General features: G+C 42.8%; 1 long non-coding RNA gene across 1 annotated transcript in view; it reads left to right on the top strand.

Annotated features, from left to right (window-relative positions):
* The window catches only part of LOC112133140 (uncharacterized), a 30956-nt gene extending 16256 nt beyond the window's left edge, over positions 1-14700 (top strand). The window contains exons 2-3 of the long non-coding RNA XR_002914811.2: positions 12038-12126; positions 13788-14700. This is a non-coding gene — a long non-coding RNA (uncharacterized LOC112133140). The remainder of the gene's footprint in view (positions 1-12037; positions 12127-13787) is intronic.
* The last annotated feature ends 1946 nt before the right edge of the window (positions 14701-16646 follow it).

Here is a 16646-nt window from a genome sequence, read left to right as displayed (position 1 = left end):
AAACATATATAAGATATATTTCTACCTTGCTTTAGTCACACTATATTCTGGAGATTATACCATAGAAATGTATGAAGATACTCTTTATTTAAAGGGTATTTTTGAGGAGAAAAACATGGTATGCAGAAATTCATATAAAGTAAGTTTTCTGACCACATTGAATTAAACAAGAAAGTAGTAACAGAAATATATCTGGAAAGAATTCTAAATATTTGAATATTAATCAACACACTTCTAAATAACCCATGAGTAAAGGAGACATCACAAAGAATTTTAGAAAACACTATGATTTAAAGGAAATTGACAACACATGTCAAATTTGTGGGACACAGCTAAAACAGCGTTTCCAGAGAAATTTATGGTAGTAAAAGCTTATGTTGGAAAGGAAGAAAGTTTTCAAATTATTAACCTAAGTTTCACCTTAAGAAACCTGAAAAACAAAGCAAATTAAAACTAAAGCTTGCAGAAGGAAAGAGGTAATAAAACTGAAGGCAGAAATCAATGGCAGCAAAAATAGAGAAAATGAATAAAACAATAAAACAAAAATCTAAATCTTTGAAAAGATCAACAAAATCAATAAACTTCTATCCAGACTGATGAACAACAAAAAAGACACAAATGACCAATATTAGGAGTGAGAGAGGGATATCACCACAGATTCTTACAGATACTAAAACGATAATAGGGAATATTGTAGTAAATTTTTTTTGCCAATAATTTTGAAACTTTAGATAAAATTGACAAATTTCTTGAAAGACACAAACTGCTAAAGCTCACTCAAGAAGAAACAGATAGCCTGAACAGTCTTCTATTAAATAAATTGAATTCATAGTTAAAAACTTTTCCATGAAGAAACTCCTGACCCAGGACATTTCAATGGTGAATTTTACCAAACAGTTAAGAAAAAATACGATCAATCCTTCACAAATTTTTCTGAAATATGGGACAACATAACCCTGATACTCAAACAAGACAAAAACACTATAGGGGAAAAAACCAACAGATTAATGTTCCTCATGAACACAGATGCAAAGATCCCTAACAAAATGTTAAAAAATAAAATCCAGGCCGGGTGCTGTGGCTCACGCCTGTAATCCCAATGCTTTGTGAGGCCGAGGCGGGCGGACCACGAGGTCAGGAGTTGTAGACCAGCCTGGCCAACATGGTGAAACCCCGTCTCTACTGAAGATACAAAAAACTAGCTGGGCTTGGTGGCGTGCACCTGTAATCCCAGCTACTCAGGAGGCTGAGGCATGCGAATCACTTGAACCCGGGAGGTGGAGGTTGCAGTGAGCTGAGATTGTGCCATTGCACTCCAGCCTGGGCGACAGGGCGAGATTCCATCTCAAAACAAACAAACAAACAAAAACAACATGTAAAAGGACCAAGTGGGGTTTATCTGAGGAATGCAAGTTTCTTTAGATATTTGAATTTAGATATTTGAAAAATTCATCATACTAACAGAATATAAAATATTAGCTCTATGCATCAATAGATGGAGAAAAGACATTTTACAAAATTTTACGTTGAATCATGATAAAACAAAAAAATCGTTCTCAGGAAATAAGGAATAGATCTACTTATTTTGATAAGGGACATCTGTGAATAACCTACAGGTAACTTTATACTTATTGGTGAAAGAATGAATGTTTCACCCCTAAGAATGAAGGCAAGGCAATTATGTCAGTTCTCACCACTTCTACTCAATATTGTACTAGGTGTTCTGCCCAGTGTACTAAGGCAGGAAAATTATGCCAAATGCATATAGATTCAAAAGGAAGAAATAATACTCTTTTTAGTCATGGATTGCATGATCATTTGCATATAAAATCCCAATAATCTACCCATAAAGCTAGTAGAATAAGTGAGATTATAAAGTTACAGGTTACATTGTCAACAGAAACAATTGAATATTAAAAATAATTTACAATATCATAAAAATGAAATAGGGATAAATTTAACAAAAAAGCAAGACTTATAGATAGAAAACTACAAAACATAACTGAAATTAAAGAAGACTTAAATCGTGTTCATGGATTAGAAAACTCAATTTTTAAGTGTCCATCTCTCCAAATTAATATATTCAATGTAATCGCAATCAAAATGCCAGCAAGTTTTTGTCAAAATTAACAAGCTGATCTTATCATTTATGTCAAATGCAAAGGACCTTATACAGCCAAAATGTTTTTGAAGTTATACCAACCCGATTCAAGACTTATTATAAAGCTACAGTATTCTAGATAATATCTTATTGACATAAAGATAAGATATATAGATCAATTGAACAGAATAAGGAGACCTGAAATAGACCCACACATATATGGTCAATTGATTTTGATAAAGGTACCAACATAATTTCATGGGGAAAAGATAGTCTTTTCAATAAATGGTGTTGTTACCGAAAGACCAGCAGTTCTGTCTGGGTCCTACTGCTCACCAAACAGAAAGCCAATCACTGAGATGAGCAATATTGCCAAGGAAGAAGGCTTTAATTGGGTGCAGCCAAGGAAATGGGAGCTCAGTCTCAAATTCATCTCCCTGACCAACTAAAACTAGGGGTTTATATAGCAGGGAAGAAATATAACAATGTATAAGGAAACAGGAACTACGGAGGAGCAAGGAAGCAATCATGATGAATGAAGCATCTGGCATTTCATTGTCTGGATGTGGAATTTGGTGAGTTTCAGTTCTTTGATTACCTTTTATGATAGGCCTGAGGTTCAAGCTTTAAGGTAAGAAGGGTCAATTTCTATGTTTATCCAAAAAACTATCTGTGGGACTATTGGGTCGGTATCAGTGTTAGACATCCATAGGCAAGGGATTAAGCCTTGGCCTTCACCTTGCACCATATGCAGCTTAACTCAAAATAGATCATAGACCTAAAATAAATATAACAACCCAAACTATAAAACATCTAAAAGAAGGGCTGGGCGCGGTGGCTCACGCCTGTAATCCCAGCACTTTGGGAGGCTGAGGCGGGTGGATCACGAGGTCAGGAGATCGAGACCATCCTGGCTAACACGGTGAAACCCCATCTCTACTAAAAATACAAAAAATTAGCCGGGCGTGGTGGTGGGTGCCTGTAGTCCCAGCTACTCGGGAGGCTAAGGCAGGAGAATGGCATGAACCCGGGAGGTGGAGCTTGCAGTGAGCCGAGATAGCACCACTGCACTCCAGCCTGGGTGACAGAGCAAGACTCTGTCTCAAAAAAAAAAAAAAAAAAAAAAAAAAAAAATCCAGAAGAAAATTCAGGAGAACATTTTTGTGAAAAACTTGTGCTTTTCAAAAGACACTTAAGAAAATGAAGCCTAGCGATAGATTTGGAGAAAATATTTGCAAAATGCATATCTGATAAAGGACTTTTATTTAGAATATAGAACTCTCCAAACTCAACACAAATAAAATCAACTACCCAATTAAAAATGAGCAAAAGATTTGAACAGATACTTAAGACAAATGGAGGCCAGGCGTGGTGGCTCATACCTGTAATCCCAGCACTTTGGGAGGCTGAGGTGGGCAAATCACGAGGTCAGGAAATTGAGACCATCCTGGCTAACATGGTGAAACCCCGTCTCTACTAAAAATACAAAAAAATTAGCCAGGCATGGTGGCACGCGCCTGTAGTCCTAGCTGCTCGGGAGGCTGAGGCAGGAGAATGGCTTGAACCCAGGAGGTGGAGCTTGCAGTGAGCTGAGATCATGCCACTGCACTCCAGCCTGGGTGAAAGAGCGAGACTCCGTCTCAAAAAAAAAAGATGAATGGATAGCAAATAAGCACGTGAAATAGATGCTCCACATGATTAGTCATTAGGGAAATGCAAATAGGAATCATAAGGAGATACTACTATATATATGTTAGCCTGGCTAAAATTAAAAAGACTGTCAATACTGGTAAGGATGTAGAGCAACTAGAACTCTCTTTCATTGCTGGTTGGTATGCAAAATTATATAGCCACTTGGAAAACAGTTTGACAGATTCTTATAAAGTTAAGCATACACATACATTTTCTATACAACCTAAGTCCCATTCCTATGTATTTATTTACCCGAAAGAAAGAGAAACATATTTACATGAAGACTTGTATGTGAATGTTTCTAGTAGCTTTATTCATAGTAGCCCCAAACTGGAAATAGCTCAGATGTCCTTCATGTGATGGATGGATAAACAAATGGTGATGCATGCCTGCAAAGGAATACTACTCAGCAATAAAAAGGACTCAACTATTGACGCTCACAACAATATGGACAAAATCAAAAGCTCCCTCCTAAGGGAAAGTAACCAGACACCAAAGGTTCTGTATTGTATGGTTCATTTACATTTCATTATCTGAAAGGAAAAACTAGGGAAAGAAAATAAGATGAGTGATTACCACAGTCAGGAACCAGGGAAGGATTGACTGTAAAGGATCTTGAAGCACTTTTTGGGGTGATAGAAAAGTTCTATATCTTGATCATCATGGTAGTTACACAACCATATACATTTCTCAAAACTTGTCAAAAGGAGTGAATTTTACTTTTGTATATTATACCCATATAAACTTGACTTTAAAAAACATAACAAATGGGCCGGGCGAGGTGGTTCATGCCTGTAATCCCAGCATTTTGGGAAGCCGAGGTGGGCGGATCACGACGTCAGGAGATGGAGACCATCCCGGCCAATATAGTGAAACCCCATCTCTACTAAAATACAAAAAAGTAGCTGGGCATAGTGGCACGTGCCTGTAGTCCCAGCTACTCGGGAGGCTGAGGCAGGGGAATCCCTTGAACCTGGGAGGCAGAGGTTGCAGTGAGCCGAGATTGTGCTGCTGCACTCCAGCCTGGTGACAGAGTGAGACTCTGGCTCAAAACAAAAACAGAAACAAAAACAAAACATTATAAATGTAGAAAAGCCACTAAAAAAAGTGAAGGCAGCGGGCAGAGGAACCAGTAAGGAGACTGAAGAAAGAATGAGGTTTACATTAGGGCAGTGATTGCTGAATTAGAGACACAGAGCTTCAAAATCCTCCTCTTTAAATTCAGAAGGACTTGAGCTTGATTTTTATTTATTTTTAATTTTTTATTATTTATTTATTTACTTTGAGATGGAGTTTCCCTCTTGTTGCCCAGGCTGGAGTGTAGTGGTGCAATCTCGGCTCACTGCAACCTCTGCCTCCCTGGTTCAAGTGATTCTCCTGCCTCAACCTCCGTAGTAGCTGGGATTATAGGCATGCACCACCATGCCTAGCTAATTTTTGTATTTTTAGTAGAGATGGGGTTTCACTATGTTGGTCAGGCTGGTCTTGAACTCCTGACCTCATGTGATCTACCCATCTCAGCCTCCCAAAGTGCTGAGATTACAGGCATGAGCCACCGTGTCCAGCCAAGCTTGATTTTTAGCTTTGCCATATACTGATTGTGTGATCTTAGGGAAGTTATTTAACCCCTGCAGCCATGTTTATTTATCCGTAAAATGCACATGCTAACAATAGTACCCATCTGTGGTGTGCCTACTACAGTGTCTACAGAAGAGGCTATTATATTGTTTGAGTTGTGTCTACAGGGTAAAAGTGATAGGATGTGGTGATTGATTGGATCTTGAGTGTAAGGGAGTAGAAAGGGGCAAGGGTGATTCACAGGTCCTGATTTGGGTGATTGAGTGCCACCAACTGACATACAAATTTGGAGGGAAGACAATGAGTTCACGTGTAAACATGCTGAGATGAAAGAGCTGCTCTGAGGGACATCTCGGTGAACCTTCCACAGAGAGTTGCATAGAGATGTCCAGAGCTGAGTTTAAAGTGAAAGGCCCATTTTGATTTAACTTTTAAAGCAAACACATTTTAAAAATCACAATATAGAAAATTAATTGTATTTTTAATTCAGGCTCATGTTGAATATGTCTCTTGGGGGTTCCCAATGATAGTCCAATGGTCAATTTTATTGGGCTGATATCCATGCCAATTATTAGTGACTGGAATGTGGTAGGCACTGAACAAATATTTGCTGAATAACTCTGTTGAATATTTCCTGTTTTCAAAGTTTTGGAAACTTCTGGATTCCTTGGACTCTGGCTGGGAATTCAAGACAATATCTTATTGACAATATCTTTGGTGGGCTTAAGATGCAAACTCTGTGAAATGGCTGCATGACTGGAGACCACTTTAAATTCATGGTGTCTGATGGGAGGATGGGAGGAGTTGGTGCTACTTGCTTCTTGCTTCAGTGACTTTGCACCAGGCTGCTGGTTCCTCTTGTCCGTTCTTCAGAAAGTTTCTCCGAAATCCAGCTGCAATCCTCCTTCTGCAGTCATTGCATTTTTATATCACACGAGTAGTTGGAACCATGCAGGAAAGCTCTAAACCTTCTCTGAAAATTGGTTTCTTGAGTTCCTTTTGTGACTTTGCAACAGGGCCTGGAAGTGTCACAGGGAGAATAAGCTTGAGCTTCTCTGCTTCATGGCAGGAAGCCATTTCAGCTCATTGTTACCAGCTCAATCCGGCCTGGGCACCAAAGTATTATGTTCCTAATCATGCAGAAGCCTGTGCATTCAATTAAAATGTTGTGTGGCTTTCTGAAAACCACCAGTTAGGATGACTGCATTCCCTTAACTCAACTGGGCCTGATGGCACATGTCCTAAAACTTGCTGTTGTCTCTTATTAGCAGTTATTTCTCATCATCCAGCATCCAAGAAAACAATTCTCACTCTGGCCATTATTTCTTCTGTGGACCCTTAATTCTCACTGTGTGTTTTCACAGCATCCTGTGCATGGAGCATGTTGGGTTTGAATGTCATGGTTATTGAGCAAATTTGAAAATAAGTGGGTTTGTAGGAGTCAGAGCGAGAGGAGTAGCTGGTCTAGTGACAGGAGTGGGAAGTTAACGGACTGCAGGAGGGATGAGTCATAGCTGCTCTGAGCTTCAGAAACAGCTCAGCCTGGCCAGCTGCGGGCACTTGCTTCGCCATTTCAGCAAGTGAATCTGTCCGTCCTCCTTCTAGTGGGGTGGTACAGGAATGAGTTGGGAAGTCCTGAATAGGAAATTCCACATTTAGAAAATGTACCTTAAAATCTCAGTTCCACTCAGGGACAATCTTTGAGGACTAGTCATTAGGCTGAGCTCACAGGGGGGACCTGGGGGAGGAGCTGCCAGGGTGATGTAGGCATATGCATACACAGAATCTCACCCTTTTTTGGGAGAGTTGCACAGAAGGATCTGCTGATATTGCATATTCAAAACTAGGACATTCCTGATGCTTCGTCATTTTCTCAATTCAAACAAGCAAAAGTTCACATGTACACATTTGCACCGCCCCCTTAAATGTGTTAGGAGGAAAGAGTTCATAATAAAAAGAAGCTAAAAAAAGAGGCATAAGCAATGTGGTTGGGTTTCATCCATACCACCCTAAGATGAGTGATGTCACTGGAAAGAAGCTCAGAGATGTCAGAGATGTAAAGAAGAGAAGAGAAGTAGTGTCAGATTGGAGCAACCATTCAGTATATCAAGGACATCTTTAGGCAGAAATTGTCCAGAGAGACTCCTGGATGTCACAGCTGCCTGAAGGACTCTCTGGTCTGTGATCTTGGTGAGGCTGTCTGGTTAGGTTCAAAGGAGGAGAGTGGATGGAGGAATGTTCTCTTCCCCTTCTCCGTGGCTCTTCCTCCTTCATCTTCTTAGTGTACCTTACAAGGATCTTAAATGATTACTCCCTTCCTGTTCGAAGGGCTTTATTGTAAAAGTCCCTTCAGCTCTTGGGCAAATGAAGTGAGATGAGGATTCCCTACAGATGCCTCCAAGTTACAGCTCTGAGTTAAGACATTTACTATTGGGGTCCTGGTGTCCAACTCTGGGAAACTGCAGGCTTCAGTCCCACCTTGTCTCTAAGCTGCTCCACACACCAAAAAGAGATGCCATCGAACACCTATGTGACAGTTGGCTTTGTCAGGCATACAGCGTGTTACCTGTAGAAATTCCACTATGACAAACCACAGAACCTCAGGTTTGGAACAAAGAGAGGAAGGGAATCAGATGCAGCACCTCTGTGCACCAGACCCTCTTGTATAACCTTGTGTCCTAGACCCCAAAGGTCACCCCTGTCAAGGACCTCTTGGTTCTGTGGAAAGTATTTTGCTGAAAGTTGTCACTTTGCCACCTGAGTCCCATCTGGGAAGGGAAAAATTAAATGGCTATATATGACAGCCAAATGGCATAAAGCAAGACCTTGACATTTTGCTTCTATGCCGTCTCTGACAGAAACAAAAGCAAGACAGAAGAGGTTGAATATGTAACAGAAGACAATGGCAATCATGACATGACTACTTTTTCTATAGATTTCCATAGAATCTAGAATCACGACTCAAATATTCCTCTGGAACACAACTAAATACCATGATTTGACATTTGGTGTTACAGATAATTGGTGCAAGTATTTGGGATGTGGCTAATTTGGTGTGGTCAACTCCAAATAACTTGAAAAGAAGAAAAAGTGGTAGCTGGGCAATAAACCAGCGTTTGGCCAATAGCTGTTCCTGAAGTGCATGAATAGAAGATGTCACGGGATCTAAGGAAAGCCTGCCAGGACCTCTCATCCCATTAAGTGCCAAGTCTCATCCCAGTAAGTGCCAGGTTTGGTGCAGCTAACCTGCCAGGTGGACTTCCAGGTGAGCCTACCCCTTCTCCCTCCATCCATCTACAGGTGTGAGTTGTGCTACAACTTTGCAGCCATGTAGTTTTAGAATCGTAAAGAACAGCTTGAACTCAGGCTGATGGAGTTTTGTAAAGAAAATCTCCTTTAAAGCTAAAGTGTTATGCATTTTGTGGTATTCATTAACTAATTCCTTCAATAACATTTATTGCCTACTGATAACCTACACTACTTGCGAGTTAGGCATTCACTTCTTCTAGATGTTCAGCATTAGATAACAACACGAAAAATCCAAACTTCTCTCTCTCCTTTTGCCTAGAGGGAATGAGGGCTTTGCAGTCCTCCTGAATGCAGGTGTTTTCTTGTTCAGAAAGAGGACCGAAGGCTGCTCTGAAGAGAGCTTTGTCTTCTCAAGAACAGCTTTTTCAAAGAGCAGCTCTGCTAACTTGCTGCCCCTTTCTTCTCATATTCAAAGTGGACTCTGTAGGTATGGAGCTTAATTGGAGAAATATTTTAAATTCCTCTGATAGGTGGCCCTTCACCAATTCTTGGAAGCAGAAAATATTTTGCTTTTGGTCTAAAGCAGCTCCAGGGACAATGCACAACATTCAACCTCTTGCACAGAGTGGCCAAACAGCTGCAGGTTCTTACAGAAGCTGGAACACATTTTGTGTTTAAAATGAAATCCCTACACCTTACAGCAGCTGCAAAAGCATCCTTGCTTTGGAGAAAAGTGGTTGTCATGAGCTAGGGCCTTTGAAATGTTACACACCAGGACAAAGCCCTCCTGCTGGAAGGCAGGGGAAAATTTGCCTGCATCTCACAATCATTTCATGTGAGATCGCTAATTAAATTTACTTATTTGGGTTTCCAAATTTCCTTCTCCAGGGGCTTGCATGACATCCACATCCTCTTGATTTTGAGAAGGCCGGTCATGTGATGAGCCATAACTATTATTGAAGATGCTCATGAAATAAAGTACTAGATATTTAGAATTTCATCCTTGCTGAACTTTTCTTCATTAGCATCAAAATAGCTGAAAGGATACAAAGCCATAACAATTCCAGATAAGGCTTTAATTGTAGAGCACAGGAAAACCAAAGTAACTATATGCCCAAGGCACTTGAGGGCATATTTTTCTTGCCCAGCAAAAACAAAACCCTGATCCCTAAGAATTCTACACCTGACATTTCTCTTGATTTAATTAGATGGAAGAAAGGAACAAAGGCTGCATTCAAATGAGTGAAAGGGAATGCCTAATTATTTTTGTAGGAAATTATCTGCATGTTTTCCTGACATTTGTGTGGCTTGCCAAGCCTTTCACAGTGTTCTTACCCACATGATCTTATTTGAACCTTATGGTAATTTTGGGAAGAAAACAGGTGACAATAGTTGCTGTCGCCATTTTGCAGATGAGGAGACTGAGGCTCCAAGAGGTCACAAGTCTGAGAATTGACAGTAAGCTCTGCAGCAAAAGTAAGGATTTAATCATTGCTGCATCCCTAAAAGAACTGAAGCAGTTTGTCAGCACAGCTTGCACTTGTGTGAGAGTGCCATGGTATAAGCTTGAGGGGAAAGGGAGTAGAAAGATTTAAAAAGTAGAAAAAGGAACAGAAAATTGAATAAAAGGGTGAAACTGACCCTATAAACTTTATTTTTATTTTATTTAATTTATTTATTTTGAGACGGAGTCACGCTCTGTCACCCAGGCTGGAGTGCAGTGGCGTGATCTTGGCTCACTGCAACCTCTGCCTCCTGGGTTCAAGCGATTCTCCTGCCTCAGCCTCCCGAGTAGCTGGGGCTACAGGCACCTGCCACCACGCCCAGCTAGTTTTTTGTATTTTTAGTAGAGACGGGGTTTCACCATGTTAGCCAGGACGGTCTTGATCTCTTGACATCGTGATCCGCCCACCTCAGCCTCCCAAAGTGCTGGGATTACAAGCATGAGCCACCGCGCCTGGCCCGACTCTATAAACTTTATAAAATTAATCAGAAAATATGAAAGGGGGAGACATGAAAATAAACCCAGCTTGCATCACCTTCAGCATTGACCTTGAGGTGAGCCAGCTCAGACCTGCTTCCTCAGAGTTTGAGGAACAAGTATTGTTGTCCTAGGATCACGTAGACCCTGTTACAAGATTATACTTCCCCTTAACTGCTCTATAGAAAACAACTTGAGAATTATGAAACATTAAGTTTTCCCTTTGAGCTACTCCTTCAGTTCCCGCATATTGATGCAACTACTGACTCAGCTGGTCCAAAGGACCCCACAAGAGGCTGGTTCAACAAAGAATGCAGTTTTCACATCCTGATGATTTCATCCCCCTACGACCAATCAAGGACCCCAGTTATCCAGCCCCTTCCCCTTCATGATCCCCTTAAAAGCCCCAGCCAAGAACTCCTTGGGGAGATGGATTTGAGGGTCTCCTCCTGTCTCCTTGCTCGGCACCCTGAGATTCTTAAACTTTCTCTGCTGCAAACCCTGCTGTCTCTGTGTAATGGGTCTGTTACTGCACAGTGAGCACATGAACCTGTTAGTCCTATAACAAGGGACTGAGAGTAACCAGAGGGATTATGTCAAAGTGTGGCTCAGTGCAGCCAATCAGCCCCATGTGCCTCAGAATGAAAGTATTAGATGAACAACTACATGTGCGAAGCTTCATGGTTTCTCAAGATATGATACATGAGCACCCTTTGTTTGGCACCCAAACAAGTCACTAGGCATTGCTTATGGCTGATAGGTGGGACTGACCATGTATATCAGTTCATGGGATGACACTAAGACAGTCACAACTCAGAGATAAGTTAACCTCCCAGACTGCAATGAAGAAGAATAAAAAGGTAATGAGTGAAGTCAGACTAATGAATAAACAGTAAACTACTGACTGAGGAGTGATGCCCCTGATGAATCAGTGTGTTGTATTGGGACATCTACAGGAACGTCTGTGAGACGGAACATAATAAGTGTATTAACCTGGAAGAACATGAATCTGTTGTGCTTGCTTTATCTAGGAAAGAATGACTATTAATAGCAGGAGATGGGTGGACATAAACCCTCTCCAGAACAAATGAGACAGCCAGCATTGGGGGTAGGGTGGGGAAGGGAAATGACAGTCACTGGTGGACACAGCTTGGAACAGAAGCTTCAGTAGGTGTCACCAGGCCTGTGGGTCTCTGTGCTCTGTTTTCTTATTCATCCAGTAGCCTCGAAGGGACCCGGATACCTGGAAGGGGCTGCCGAGGATGGAGTAAGTAGTCTTTGGTAAGACCTAATCTTTCTTGTAAAGTAATAAATTGGCTTCCTGCTTTACAGTTCGGTCTTTGGGAAGAGTTGTATAGCTATTCCTTTATAACAAACAATCACAACTTTAGTGGCATAAAATAACAACATTCATTCATTCTTATTATCTCCTACAGTCTGGGGATTACTGGGGCTAATAGGACTTCAGCTGGGGCTTCATCATGTGGTCTGGGCTTCCTGACAGCATGGCCACTGGTTTCCAAGAGTGAGTATCCCGAGAAAAAGCCAGTAGGAAATGGCATTGCCTTTTATAATCTAGTTTTAGAGTCACAGAGTGTCATTTTTCCTATCCTCTGTTGGTTAAAGCAGGCACAAAAGCCCACCCAGGTTCAAGGGGAAGGGGCATAGACTTCACCTCTTGATGGGAGATGAGAAGATCACATCATGAAAACAGCATATGGGCCGAGGGGTGCTCTTGCACCATCTTTGGATCATGTAGTCCACCAGCCTGTCCTCTGGCAAATAACTCACACCCTTCCCACATGCAAAATACACTCATCTCCCACGAAAGACCCCAAGTCTTACTCTTTTATGGCATCGGGACAGGTCAGGATGGAATAAAGCCAGGTTTCCCTCACTCACTCTGCCATGCAGGGACGCCTGTTCCTATTCCATTGATTGGAAAGAGAGAATTTCTCTTGAAATGTTTCCTGTCCCTGCCATTTAAGCAGTTCTGGGTTTGGCTGCCCTGAATCTATATCAAGAGACATGGAAGGAGAAGAAGAGGAAACTTACCACCTTATTCATCTTTCTTGGAGTTTGGCTCTCCCTCTCCAACACACCTGCTGTTTTTTCCTTGCAGAGTCCCTATTAAGTTGCTTTATGTATCCACTCTGGGGTTCTTAGAAGTAACCTGTTGGGGAGCTACCATGGCATCGGCTCACTCCATTTTAACTGGAACCAGATCCACAAACCATTTCTTAATTTTTGAGACGTTTGCCATTTGGAGAGGCTGGGAATGACAAACCATTTTGTTTTCTTTTTTTCAAATCCTGCAAGTCCTGCCACCTTTATATTTCACCATTGTTAGCTCATCTCCATTCTCTCTTATTTTCTATTTATTTTTAATTTGATTTATTTATTTTTTTGAGATGGAGTCTCTCTCTGTTGCCCAGGCTGGAGTGCAGTGGCAGGATCTCGGCTCACTGCAAGCTCCGCCTCCTGGGTTCATGCCATTCTCCTGCCTCAGCCTCCCGAGTAACTGGGATTACAGGTGCCCGCCACCACACCCAGCTAATTTTTTTTTGTATTTTTAGTAGAGACGGGGTTTCACCGTGTTAGTCAGGATGGTCTCGATCTCCTGACCTCGTGATCTGCCTGCCTCGGCCTCCCAAAGTACTGGGATTACAGGTGTGAGCCACCGCACCCGGCCTATTTATTTTTATTTTTTATTTCAATTTCTTTTTTTTTTTTCCGAGACGGAGTCTTACTCTGTCGCCCAGGCTGGAGTGCAGTGGTACGATCTCGGCTGACTTCAACCTCTGACTCCCGGATTCAAGCAGTTCTCCTGCCTCGGCCTCCAAAGTAACTGGGATTACAGGCATCCGCCACCAGGCCCTGATAATTTTTGTATTTTTAGTAGAAACGGGGTTTCTCCATGTTGGCCAGGTTGGTCTTGAACTCCTGACCTCGTGATCTGCTCGCCTCGGCCTCCCAAAGTGCTGGGATTACAAGTGTGAGCCACCGCGCCTGGCCCATTCTCTCTTGTTTTGTTGTGGCAGCTAGAAGCTAGGTGGCCCGTGTACCTGTCAATTCCCTCCACTCAGTTATGCAGCTCATTGATGCATTTTCTATTTTCCAAGTTATCCTGGGTTTCAATATTGCTAAACTTCCCACCACTACACAAACCTGTCTTCCCTCTTCCAGGTTTCAACAATATTTTCGTCATATTTATTGAAGCCCTCACTGACAGACTTCTCAAGGCCCCCTACCTTCTATTCACTGCCTGGCCCCAAAGCCAGTGCCACACGTTTTAGGTTTTTAACTGCAGCAGCACCTATAATGGTTCCAAAATCTGTATCGTTAAAGTTTGATCAGAGAAGCAAAACCACCTTGAGCAAAACAAGGAATGTATTAAAGAGATTAGGATACACATTGTTATGAGAGCTGCAGCCTGCTGCCCGTGTGTCCAAAAGTGGGCCTGAAGTCAGCAGGGCTGGCAAATGGATGTGTAGTGGGAGACAGTCGACATGAGCTGCACCTGCAGGGAGGAGATGGAACTCCTGTGGATGGACTGATACTGATGTCTTCCACGTCAGCCTCTCAGGCCTCCAACACTCCACCTCTTATGATGAAGATGACCTGCAGAAGAGCTGGTGCGCTTCACCATGGAATTGCTCATAAACCCAAGATTCAGTGAAGCTGAAGAAGCAGTTCTGGTGGGAGCTGGAGGAACTGCAGGCACAGCCGCTGCCCTGTACCAATACATTGAGCCAGTGGGAGCCTGGCATTGTGTGTGAGTCACCACAGCGCCCGGCCCTACACAGACTCTGACTGTAAATACGACTGCTGTTTCACTTCCGCCTTCCAAATTTTGCTCATATTTTCTGAGAAACATAGTTCAGCTTAGGCACATTGACACAGTACAAAGCCACCGCAGTGGCTGGCCAGGGAGGGATTATGAATGCAGGCTGAGAATGCACAGGAAGTGTTTGTGTATTTATAGAGTAGGTACCATTCAAGGATTTATGTGAATCAGGTGCAAAGAACTCACACAAAGGTGGGGAAAGTTAGTGCTTAGAAATCAGTGATACTAGATAATCAATAAATAAAAATAAACACATAGAAAACCTTTAATAAAATAGTATTGGGCCGGGTGCAGTGGCTCACTCCTGTAATCCTAGCACTTTGGGAGGCTGAGGTGGGTGGATCACCTGAGGTCAGGAGTTCCAGACCAGCCTGGCCAACATGGTGAAACCCCATTTCTACTAAAAAAAACCCACAAAAATTAGCTGGGTGTGGTGGTACGTGCCTGTAATCCTAGCTCTTCGGGAAGCTGAGGCAGGAGAGTCACTTGAACCCAGGAGGTGGAGGGTGCAGTGAGCCAAGATTGCGCCATTGCATCCCAACCTGGGTGACAGAACAAGATTATATCTCAAAAAAATAAAAATAAAAATAAATAAACAAAATAGTATTGAAATGGTGAATAATACTATTTCAGCACATCCTAAACAGATCAGGCAGATAGTAAGAGGTTTTCTGCATGAGTTTGCTAGGGCTGCCATAACAAAATATCACGGACGGGAGCTTTAACAACAGAAATTGATTTCTCACAGTTCTGGAGTCAGGGTGTTCAGGACCAAGATATTGGCAGGCTTGGTTTCTCTGAATCCTCTCTTCTTGGCTTGCAGGTGGCTGTTTTCTTTTCTTTTTTTTTTTTTTTCTTTGAGATGGAGTCTCACTCTGTTACCCAGGCTGGAGTGCAGTGGCGCAATCTCAGCTCACTGCAACCTCTGCCTCTGGGGTTCAAGCGATTCTCCTGCCTCAGCCTCCTGAGTAGCTGGGATTACAGGTGCCTGCCACCACGCCTAGCTAATTTTTGTATTTTTAGTAGAGATGGGGTTTCACCATGTTGATCAGGCTGATCTCGAACTCTGGACCTTGTGATCCACCTGCTTCGGCCTCCCAAAGTGCTGGGATTACAGGTATGAGCCACCACACCTGGCAGCTTTCAGGTGGCTGCTTTCTTGCTGTGTGTTCACATGGTCATTCGTCTGTGTGTGCACACGTGTAGTGTCTCTGTCTGTACACGTGTAGTGTCTGTGTCTGTGTCCTAGTCTCCTCTTATAAGGACACCAGTCAAACTGGATTAGGGCCCACTTTCCTGACCCCCTTGTACCTTAATTCCCATTTTAAAAGCCTTATCTTCAAATACCATCACATTCTAAGGTACTGGGGGTTAGAGCTTCAATATATGAGTTTTAGGGAGACACAGTGGAGCTCATAATATTTTCTATAGAACAATCAAGTTCGAGACATGCCACATGCTATATTTTCTTCTTGGAAATTTGCAAAGTATATATGCATATGAATGACTATGCAAAGTCCTGGAAAACATCCAGTATTCATCTTTCACACTCTCACTGTTTGATCCATTATTTATCGATAACCTTCCACCGGCTTCCTTTATGCATTGGCTGAGCGCATTGAGCTGCCGCGTGCAAATACAATCTGCCGGCTGCCGCTGGCAGTCAGGAAGGGAAGGTGGACGTGGAGAGAACAAGCAAAAGCTGGAGTCTCAAGGAGATGAAGCGGAACCCTGGGCTGTATCTCATTAGAGTGCATGTTGGCCTCTCATCACTTCCAGGCCTCCGGCTTTGAAGATGCTCAGGGAGTTGCTTTGGAGGGCTACGTGGAGAGAATGGGATTGGTAAGTGGGCAAGCAGGTTGGCTCTTGCCGGATGGAATTGCCTCTTCCATCTATCCCAAAGGGACTTCTGGATTGCCGGAGGCCTGGCATGTCCTGCCTCACCCATACTTGCTGGCCAGGGTGAGTGGCCTCTCACCTGGCCTAACCTTGCTACCCTCTTTGTTTTGCTCTTTGCAGGTGAGGAAAAGAGCAGAGCTGCAGATGCCACTGCAGCGTGGCCAGGCTGGGTGAGGACCCACACAGAAAGGTGTGGGCAGGCGTGGTGGGTAGGGCGGGGGATAAGGCATGGGCCCTGGGCAGCCAGCCAGTGCCCCCGTCACGCCCTGACTCCAGGAGTCCAGCATCAGCCACGTGCC

This window comes from Pongo abelii, chromosome 3, assembly GCF_028885655.2.
Source record: "Pongo abelii isolate AG06213 chromosome 3, NHGRI_mPonAbe1-v2.0_pri, whole genome shotgun sequence".
NCBI lineage: Eukaryota > Metazoa > Chordata > Mammalia > Primates > Hominidae > Pongo > Pongo abelii.
This window is presented reverse-complemented; position numbering and strand designations above follow the sequence as displayed.